We start from the raw sequence: 11248 nt of genomic DNA on the forward strand, positions 1-11248 counted from the left end.
AATTAAAACATTGAAAATTTCGCTTTTATTGCGAAAAACAACTATGGAAATAATTTAAAAAAAAGATCAAGTGTAAAGAAGATATTTGATGTTAATGTTTTTTAAATTATTTTCAACGAACAAAACAATTTTTATTATTTAAGCAGTAATTAAAATAAAAAACAAGAACAACAATAATATAAAACAAAGCGTTTTGTTTATAGTCTGTTTTTCATTGGCTTTTATGACTCTACTCTGCTCTGCCAAAATAAAATTAAATACATTTCGATTGAATAGAAATTGAAATGTTTGATTACAATAATTTGGAACTCGTCCGCAGTTTCCCATATGGAGAAGTCAGTCGGTCGTTCGTAGGGGGAGGTGGAATTAAATGGCCAACAACTATTTTATTCTATTTCAAATATTTACTTACCAAACAAACAATTGTTGATGATGATAATAATGATGATGTTGTTGTTGTTGTTATTTTATTGTGATGAATAAAAATCAACAGCAAAACTCAGCAATATTTGTTGTATGCAGTGGCAATAAATGGCAGCAACAGCGGCTATAACGATGGGATATTTAACAATTTTGATGGTGTTGTACGTACATACGATTATCTGTCTAGATAATGACGACTAGTCAGATTATTTTATTGCCCCGCCCGCCAATTGCAATGGGACGACACTCACTCTGGACACGAGGAGGCAGCTGATACTGTGTGCAAATAATATTTTGATAATGTCGTTTACGACGAGTTATAAAGCTGAAATGTGATGATTGATTTAATTTTTTCACTTTTATTTTTATTGTACAAAAACATTTATTATTAACAGCAGCATTAACAGAAATTTGTTTGGTTAGAAGTGGTAGCAGCAGTTATTTGTGGCAGCATTCGTGTAGCATCATCCGAATAATCATGTGTAGGAAATTGTACAAATAAACACTTTAGCTGACTGTTTGGCTGGCATTAATTGTGGCAATAACAGTGCAGTAGTAAATGTAAAATTTATTTAATTTACTTTTAAAATTTCAATTTAATTCATTTATTTATTTATTTATTTGTTTATGTTTTATATCTTCTTTTTGATTTTTTTTCCTGTGTGTTTCTTGTTTGAATTTTAATTTTTTGCAGATACAGAGGAGTATTTTCTGAATGTTTCTTACTCACCGAAACATTTATTTGATTTGATTTCAATACAATTCTGTTCTATTGTATTTATTTATTATTTTTATTGTATTGTTGTTTTGTAGATGTTTAATTTCGATTAAAAACTAAATAGAGAAAATAAATAAAGATAAATTGTAAATACTATTTCATTTTAGAATTACTTAAAAAATATTCTGCACACTCTGTTGTACCCTTCACCAAAATGTATTGTAATTAAATATGTAACAACAGGTAGTACAAATTAGTGTTTTTTCGAATCTTTAGGAGTTTAGTTCAGTTAAGTATGACATTTGGTACACTTGCAACATTGAACATTTTAATAAAATCGAATAATGTTAATCCGTACAGATCCGCGTTATAGTTTGTAAATGCATTTACTCTGAGTAAATGCAAACACATTTTTCTCTTAAAATGTTTAGGTTTGATTTATTTTTATATGTAATCTCTGCACATGCACAGATTACACAGATATGATTCATCTGGTTCCAGTAATATGAAAATAGAAAACAAACAAATGAAAATGTCAAAAGGGTTGTGATTTGGAAAGAGGGACTGCAAAACACCACCATTGAAATGTGGTTGTAGAACGTCAAAATATCCATACGGTTCGATATTACTTTTGTGGGAACTGTCATTTGGTTCGTATCTGTGTAATCTGTGATAACCTGTCACCGTTAGCATTCTAAGCAAAAGAAAACTGATTAGTTCAGATAAATTTGAAGTTTGGAAAACCCAAATCAGTTTTCTTTCCGTTAGAATGCGAACGGAATCTTTCATTCGATATTTTGAAACTGTCTATTAAACTTATTTGTGGTAAAATCAGACATTTATGATAAAGTCATATTGTGTGAGGCTAGGTGACATAATGGACCGATTCTTACTAGTTGCAATAACAATTTTTCACCATTTAATGAAAAATGTTATAATGCAAAACTATATCTCACATAACATTTCCTTACGTGCGATTTGAATAAGCATTAGTTTATACTGCTGATCAGTTTTAATAAACAAATTCGAAATATTTGAAATTTTTTAATTGAATAATGACCATGTAATTGTCCTGGATTTTGTCGAAATTGAAGAAAGTAAAGTACAAACGGTGCATTTTCGGTATTTTTATTATGGAACCTTTTGAACTTTTTTTATGTTTTCTATCGCTCTGTAATATAACCATACGATTTGATATTAATTTTTTTGACAATTGTCATTTGTTGCATATCTGTAATCATCTATGGCCTACATGTTCTTCCTTTCAAAAAAAAAAAATAACTGACAGTATTATCCTTTAGTTGGAGAGCACCCTGATGTGAATTCACATTCATTGAAAACTTTTCTAAGATAGAGGGACCTGAAAAAATTCTATCGATATTTTAATTAGCATAAACTTCTTTAATTTATGCGAGTTTTAAAAACCGGTTAACCGAAAACCGACGGTTTAAATTAATCGATTCACAGAAAACCGATTAACCGGTTTTTAAACAGTAACCCCCATATGCATAAACAGTTTATAAATTTATCAAAGGTTTATGAAACAGATTTTGTATGGAAATTTTGTTTTATAAACCTTTGATAAATTTATAAACTGTTTATGCATATGGGGGTAAGATATCAACTTGAATTTATTAATATCGATTATTGACCCGACAGATGTTGTCCTGTCTAAGTTAAAAAAAATGCTCGTGTTCGATTTGTGAATTTGTGTGAAGCAGTTTGAAAAGGGGTAAAAATAGTTAAAAAGAAAAAAAAAACAGAATACATGTAAATCAATGTACATATTATGAGTTTTTATATAAGTAATCGAATTTTGGTCGGAAAAATGAGTGATCACAGATCGAGCTCCTTTTCTTGATTAAACGCTTACTGGCCAAGTTATTAGCGAATTTAGATATTTTGAGTTTTTATATAAAAAATTAATTTTAGCTAGAAATATGAGTGGTCACAGATCGAGCTCCTTTTCTTGATTAAACGCTTATTGGCCAGTTATTCGAGAATTTAGATATTTTGAGTTTTTATATAAAAAATTGATTTTTTTCTGGAAATATGAGTGGTCACAGATCGAGCTCCTTTTCTTGATTAAACGCTTATTTGCCAAGTTATTAGCAAATTTAGATATTTTGAGTTTTTATATAAAAAATCGATTTTTGGTCAGAAATATGAGTGATCACAGATCGAGCTCCATTTCTTGATTAAACGCTTGTTGGCCAAGTTATTATCGATTTAAGCTACTGTGAGTTTTTATTTTGGTCTGAAATATGATTGATCACAGACCGATGTATTTTGCAGATGTATGTAATAAGTGGGCGTATTAGTGGACGTGGACAATTTTTATTTATGTAAAAACTTTTGCGGACTATGCATTGCGAACATTTAAAAAAAAATTAGTTAAATCGGTCCAGGCGTCCTGCGATTTTGGATATATCGAAAAGAAATTGGCGTGGTCAATTATTCTTTCAGTAAAAACTTAAATTGGATTACTATGATCATTTAAACAAAAAATTAGCCAAATCGGTGTAGCCGTTTTCCGATTTTAGATAAATCGAAAAAAGTGGGCGTAAAAATAGGCGTGGTCAATTCTTCATTTCGTAAAAACCTAAGTTGGGCTATGACCAACATTTCAAAAAAAAAATTGTCTAAATCGCTCCGGCCGTTCTCTACTGATTCAATTACCGACGAACGACATTTGATTTTTATTTATATAGATTACAAGTAAAAACCAATAAGTTATCACCAATATAACTAGTACATGTATTGTCAAAAATTCATGCAGCAACACTATCTAATTATGTAACTTTTCTAACACATAGATATACTTATTTATACTCGCACAAGGCTTTTGAAACCTATATATTTGTATAAACACCACATATGTGGTTTTACTATTAGTCAACTCACATCTCAATTAACTTGTCAGTACTTTATTACACATTTTACCACCCCTTACAAAAGTACGTGAACCTAAAAGCAATCAGAGTAATGTACTTATATCCGTTCAACATTTCTTACGTTATGGTATGTATAGATACGCACTTGTATTCTAGGCTTAAATTACTTAAAATAACCGTATGTAGGTGGAACAATATTTTCATAATGACAACAAATACTCGTACATACTTTCAATCTCAAATGAGATTTAAATCATTTTTCTATTTATTCACTTTTCAAATCAGCCATGCATCATTTGCGAAGAAAAAGAAAACGTGTTAAATAAAAATGGAGAAAAACGAAAATACATCAAATTGCCAAATGGCTGGAAAAACAGAATGAATATTTTCCACAAAAGTCTGTGTGAATGTACCCACAATACTTATTGTATTGATTGTATAGAAGAATTAATGTTGGTCTATTCAAGAGTTTTGTACTTCTACATTCAAATTGTATATTCATTAGGGCAGACATTTTCTGTATGATTTTATATATATTTTTTTTGGTAATTTCGAGGTGTACTTGTTGGATTATTGTCGGTTTATGTGTAATTTTGTTCAAGTTTTTTTATTGACTTTTCTCTCTCCTTCCGTACAGTTTTCCCAAATGTATTCATGTTTCTAGGTCGGTGAATTTTTAATAACTCAAAAAATTAACTTAACCAACTTTAATATTTTTAATAAAAATACATATAAATCAAGGAACTTCCAGGATGCATACATTAAATTAAGGCCAATTAATCGCACATTTATTTCAATTAAATTGTCGAAATTCAATTTCACTTCTACATCAATTTGTATATCTTAAAGGATTGGCGATTAAATATTATTAAACCAACTTATTTTGTTTCTTTTGATAATAAACAGATACAATTTGATGTTTATTTATTCAAATTAATGATCTCTTTAATGTATAATAATACCAATAAAGTGCAGTATTTTAAAAAGGAATTATAAGGTAATTTTAAAAGTGTTCTATTAAGAAAGAATAATACAAAATATATTAACTATTAACCAAAGATATACAACAACAAAATTTAACAAAATTAAATTGATTGAAGAGTACTTAAACAATAAAATTAATAAAATATTATGTTTGTTAAGAACTTGATCACTTCATCCTCATGCAATAAATACTGCCAATTACATTCAAATAAATGTTTTCTAAATTGGATCACATTTGAGCCTAAATAATTTCGGATCTTAATGGTTTTTAAATGTGTTTTACTTATTTTGTGTGTTTTTGATAAAGTAATTATGCGACCTTGTTTATTTAATTTAGATTATGTTCATTCATAAGTACTTAATTTCCAGGACCGCTTAAGAACTTGTTCTTAAATAACTAGTTCTAGAACGGGAGTAGTCAATAAACCTTAAAATATTTATAAGAGCATAAGTCCTATTTAGTGATGGCTAGGAGAAATAATAAACCGATAAATAAATTCAATATTCTTGAAAATGGCGAATCGTAGTTTGTTCAGAAGTTTTACATGGATGGCCTAATCAACCAAAATGAAAATAATCTACATCGGTCCATATATGATATCCAAAAATTATATATCATATAGGGACCGATTTAGATTATTTTCAATATTGTAATTCTGAAAAGTATATATTAGGAAAAAACCACCTTGATTTTGGACCAATTTTTGACCTATATCTGGATTACTAAGTCATTAATATAGACTATGTGGATATCGAATGTTAGATATTTCAAAGACCTTTTCGACGACGTATATAAGACGACTTACTAAGTTATAGTAAGACTTGACTATAGTATAATAAAAAAATAATTAAAATTTTTTTTTTTTTCAAAAAAATAAAAAAAAACACTTTGGAAAAAAAATGTTGTTTACCTAAAAATATTTAAAATTTTTATTTTGAAGTATTAATTGGTGAAGGGTATATAAGATTCGGCACGGCCGAATATAGCGCTCTTACTTGTTCATATTCAAATGTACCGTAGTTCTCCCTCAACTTATTTGATTATACAGTATCGGCCATAACTAAAGCACCCCCTCAGTGATTTTTTTTCATATTATATTTTCTTTTATAAAAACAAAGTTTTAAATTTCGATTAAGTATTATTTTCATTTGTTAATATGTTTATTATTGATAAACAAATACTTTTAAAGTTAATCTTTCCATAAGTGGTAACATAAAATCAAAAAATATTTTAAGGTAGAAAATGAAACGGACAAAACTAAAGCACCCCTTGATGGATACAATATAACACTAATTTTAATTACTATTTTGTTGCAAATCCTTTGCATTGAATGACACAAGCACATCACTTAGGCATAGAAGATATTAAGTTTTTTATCTTGTCTTGCAATATTCCTTCCCAGGCTATTTTAACGGCTTGGAATAAATCATGAAAATTTCCGATCCTTATTTCGGCAATTTTCACGTTTTATTTTCATAATAACAATATTCCTCAAGTTCTCAATAGGATTGTTATTGGGAGATTGAGGAGTTCAATGAATAACTTGAATTTTATTGCTCTGTAGCCAAGTCTTAAAAAATGTTGGAGGTGTGTTTAGGATCTTTATCCTGTTGGAAGCTCCCTTTAAGTGGCATCTCTTCACTGGCATAAGGCAACATTACATCTTTCATTATATCACGGTACATGAAATGATCCATAATTCCAGCATTAATTTTATGAATTGGCCCAATTCCTTGACCAGAAAAGACACCCCATGTTTAGTTTTTCCTTTGCAATACTTAGGATTCAGTCTTTCTCCTTTTGGTCTACGTACACGCCTTATTCCATCGGAACTTTTTAAGTTGTATTTGGATTAATCAGTGAACAGTACTGTCTTCCATTTTTGGACACTCTAGTCGATGTGCGCTTTGGCAAACTCCAGTCTAGCTTTCTTGTTCTTAGCTGATATAATGAGTTTTTTTGCTGGTCGTCAACTGAATAATCTGACTTCTACTGCTCTTCAACGGATTGTTCTTTCGGTAACGCATAATCTTAAACTTGTTCATACTTGACTAAATTATGCTGTAGGATATTTTTGAATTGCTCTTTGGATCAAGGAATCATAATATCGTGTTTTTTTTCGCGGACGTCCTCCAGAATGCACCGTTGATATGCGACCAGTCTGCAAAAACTTTGAAATGAGCATGAAAAAAACTGATCTGTTAATTGAATATTATTTACTCAATTCATGTCGTGATAAACCCGTCTTCCGGTCTTCAATATTCAATTCACAATGCAAATATACAGTAGCGTAGTCAAATTTTTAAACATCTTATAAGGGGGTGCTTTTGTTTTGTCCGTTGCGTTTTGTGTTTTTATATGATTAATCATTTTAAATTAATTGTTCATAAAATTATCTTTTCCTAAATGAATGTTATAAGAACATTAACAATATAAGTTAATAAAATATATATAAATCAGAATTCAAAAAAGCATTTTTTATCAAAAAAATTATGTTTTGAAAAAATCTATTGAGGGGGTGCTTTAGTTGTTACTAGTTGTAACAATTGTTACTGGAAAAGCGTTCATTAACTCAAAAACTCGCAAGTAGAGAAAAAATCAAGAGCGCATAAATTTTAAAGAGTGTTCTCTCGTTGCAAACTATTACAAGTTCTATTTTGAACTCGTAATAGTTAGCAGCTTATATTTCATATGTTTTGCGTTATTGTTTATTTATTTAAAATTTTATTTTTGTGGTGAAAAAATGTCAAAACAAAAGAATTTTCAATAAAATTGAAGAAAATGTGAGTATTTATTCATTTTAAAAGGAACCTTTTGGTCCTTCTTTTAAAAAAGTACAAAAAACACAAAAATATAAATTTTCAAAACGCCGATACACGTGTCTTTTTTTTTGCCTCGTCTATCAAAATTTATTGGTCGAGGCCTTGTAATTTTGGAAAAAAAATTATTGTTTTTCCTGTGTTATTATTACCTAGATTTTAATAATTAAATATTTAATTTAATAATTTTATGTTCAGGCTACACAGAAAAAAGATATTCATAATTGGAATGAATTTTGTAATAAATATTATTAATCGAACATGACTTTTTTCCCATAAATATTATAAAATTGCACATCACTGAAATTATTTCTTTTTTTACGTAAATTGTATGCTATTTTAAGATAAATTGCATTATAATTGTATTATCTATTGAATTAGTTCAAAATTTGTTGCATAATAGTCATATATTGGCCAATATTTTAAGATGAATCAACAATATCTGAAACATCCATGAAAATCATAAAAAAAAATTCCAAGGACAATTTAAAAAAAAATCTTACTATTTAAGAAATTATTATAAATGTTATGAATTGAAATTAATGAAATCAAATCATAATATTTATGTTGAAACTTTTTTCTGTGTGGACCAAATATTAACTAGTTTGTTGTCAAAGTGTATATTAAAAAAATTGTTTTGCATTTTATTATTGATTGTTATACCCTACACCTCCATAGTTTGTGCTGGTGCTTGTTTGTTCTGATGCTTGTAACGCCAAAAATTCTAATCTAACACTCACCGATCGACTCAGAATCACTTTTCTAGTCGATGTTCGTCCCTCCGTCTTTCTGGCTGTCCATGTAAACATTGTGCGCATAGTACAGATCGCAATTTTGAAGATTCCAGACATGAAACCTATTGAAATTGGCTAAAATCGGTACATTATTTCAACTTGCCCCCATACAAATGTCCTCCCGAAATAGGACTTTATCGGTCATAAATGTTTAATTTATATAGGTATCGCTCCAAATATGTTTTATATACACGGAAGTCATGGCACCTAATTTTATGAAGATCGGTCCATAATAACAAGCACTTTAACAAGCATAAATCTCTTAAAAATTATGGTATCCAAATATAATTCAACAGAAGTAAGTTTCATATAGACATACAGTGGTAGCCACCAATTTAAGTCAAATACTTGAATTTTTTTCATCAACTGAATTTTAAGTGCGTTAGAGCCAAAATAAAAGGACCTCTAAGGGTATGCAATTTATTATTAATGTTTCTAGTTTCTCAAAAATGTTTGGAAAAATCGGTAAAACATATATGGACAAATATATGTGGAAATACGTTGACCCACCTCAGCGAACATCCGCTGTTAATAGCATGATATGACCGAAACTAATGGAACTAAAAATACGAAATTTGGTCCGAATATTTTATAATAATAAAAATATAATGATATAAATGTGAGAAAATACATAAGTTTATTTAAAAAAAAAATTTTTTGGCCAAGTTGTAGAAAAATCTTATGAGTTCGTGGTGAATATGTATGAATTGATACAGTCGAATACAACACACATGTGTTTTAAAACAGTCCTCATGCATACATATTTGTGGAAATATTTGAAAAAATAATTGACAATTACATGGAATTTAGCAAACAATTTTTGTCTTAATTACCTGGCCACCACTGTAAATTACACGACATAATTTCATGATAATTGGGCCCATGTCATAAGGCCCATTTCCTAAAACCACTTTAACGAGCATAAATCTCTTAAAAATGTTGGTATGCAAATTATCTGGGTCATAATTGGTCATAGCTCAAATATAAGGTCTGTCCATATCCGAAAATCACTCACGAAAAAAAAATATCTTTGCTATGTACTGAGTGTAGGGTATTATATGGTCGGGCTTGACCGACCATACTTTCTTACTTGTTTTTTATTGAAATATACCTTCAAATTGTTTATAACCGTAATACATACTTCAAGCTACAATAAATATGTAAGTGAATAAAATATAAAACTAAATCCAATTAATTACTTAATGTAATTGAGTCAACTTTTAGAAGTCAATTTAAAGAAAGTGAAAACAAGTTCGAAATAAACAATATTTATGCATTTTTTTTTTGTTGTGTCAATTTTGTGTCTGTCTGCCTTCGCCATGTCTCTCATGTTCAGTGTTCGAATTAAAATAGAATATATTAGAGAAGAGAAAAATTTGAATAAATAAATTCAGACAGAAAAGTAGTACTCGAAAGAAAACGCAAATCAACAAGTAGAGTAAATGAGATGGTATGGGATGAAATTGATGTAAGTAAACAAGATTTGAACATATAAACAATAAAAGTGTGTTTGAAGTAAATTTACATCTTACAAATTGTATTTCACATTTTTTTTAAAAAAATTTTTCGTAATAAGTATTTAAATGTTGGTGGTATACGAATAAATTAACTTATAACCCAATGAAAATGTCAAATTTGTCATTATTCACTAGCAATTTATGATAAAAATTTAATTATAGGATTATTTCAGTTATTAAATATTCCTCCGACCATTATGTATCCCATGCCCCACGTAAAGGCAACAGTCAGAAAGCAGTTACTCACGGTTTTCATCTTAATCAAATTTAGAAAATTTCTGATTTTCTCACTCATTCTTTTCTGCGGTCAAAATAGGTAAATATTTTTATTGCATTTTCAATTTTATTAAATTTTATCAAACAAATTTTAAATCTTTAGGAATTGTTATCAACGATTTTAGTAAGGATATATGAGAGAATAAAATCAAAACAATTAAGTCACAGAATTCCATTTCGATCGATACTGGAATTAAGAGAAAGTAAAACGAAAATTTATTTTGGAATGAAACCACATTCAATTTTCTAAGTGGAATTGTTATTAGTTTGTAATTATTGGTTTATATATAAATATTATAAATTTATATATCGAAAACTTGACCATTGTTTTAATGTACAAATCGTTGTCAAATCAAAATCGGAAAAAAAGGATTATTAAATCTTTTGGAAATTAACAAAATCAAACAGAATCTTAAGAAGCTAAAACAAAATAGATCGGAATAATAATTACGGGTTTGAAATGAAGACATTCTATTATTGTCACAACAATTTTGAGTTGATTTCGAGCGAAATTACTTTATTTGGGTCGGTTTGAATAGGCTATTACGCGTTTTAAAAAATATAACTACGAGTACACTAAAGTGTTAAACTGGCTTGAAATTTAATATTCAGACTTCATGGAATATATCTCTAAAATTTAATTAACATCTGCTAATATGTACGTAATAATTCTTTAGATTTTGATTCAAAATTCCAAATATTCAAAAATGTGAATTCGAATAAATTTCCATACCGTTTTCGAATGTAAGCATTCAAAATTGTTTGTTTAAAAACTTTAAATGTTTATAAAGAGTAATGAAAATAACCGACATATTTAAATAA

General features: G+C 28.5%; 1 protein-coding gene across 1 annotated transcript in view; it reads right to left on the reverse strand.

Annotated features, from left to right (window-relative positions):
* Positions 1 to 1159, reverse strand: part of Trpm (transient receptor potential cation channel, subfamily M) — a 320313-nt gene extending 319154 nt beyond the window's left edge. Inside the window, exon 1 of the mRNA XM_065510708.1 lies at positions 413 to 1159. The gene's annotated coding sequence lies outside the window, so the exon portion shown is untranslated. The remainder of the gene's footprint in view (positions 1 to 412) is intronic.
* Between the last annotated feature and the right edge of the window lie 10089 nt (positions 1160 to 11248).

This window comes from Calliphora vicina, chromosome 5 (genome assembly GCF_958450345.1).
Source record: "Calliphora vicina chromosome 5, idCalVici1.1, whole genome shotgun sequence".
Taxonomy (NCBI): domain Eukaryota; kingdom Metazoa; phylum Arthropoda; class Insecta; order Diptera; family Calliphoridae; genus Calliphora; species Calliphora vicina.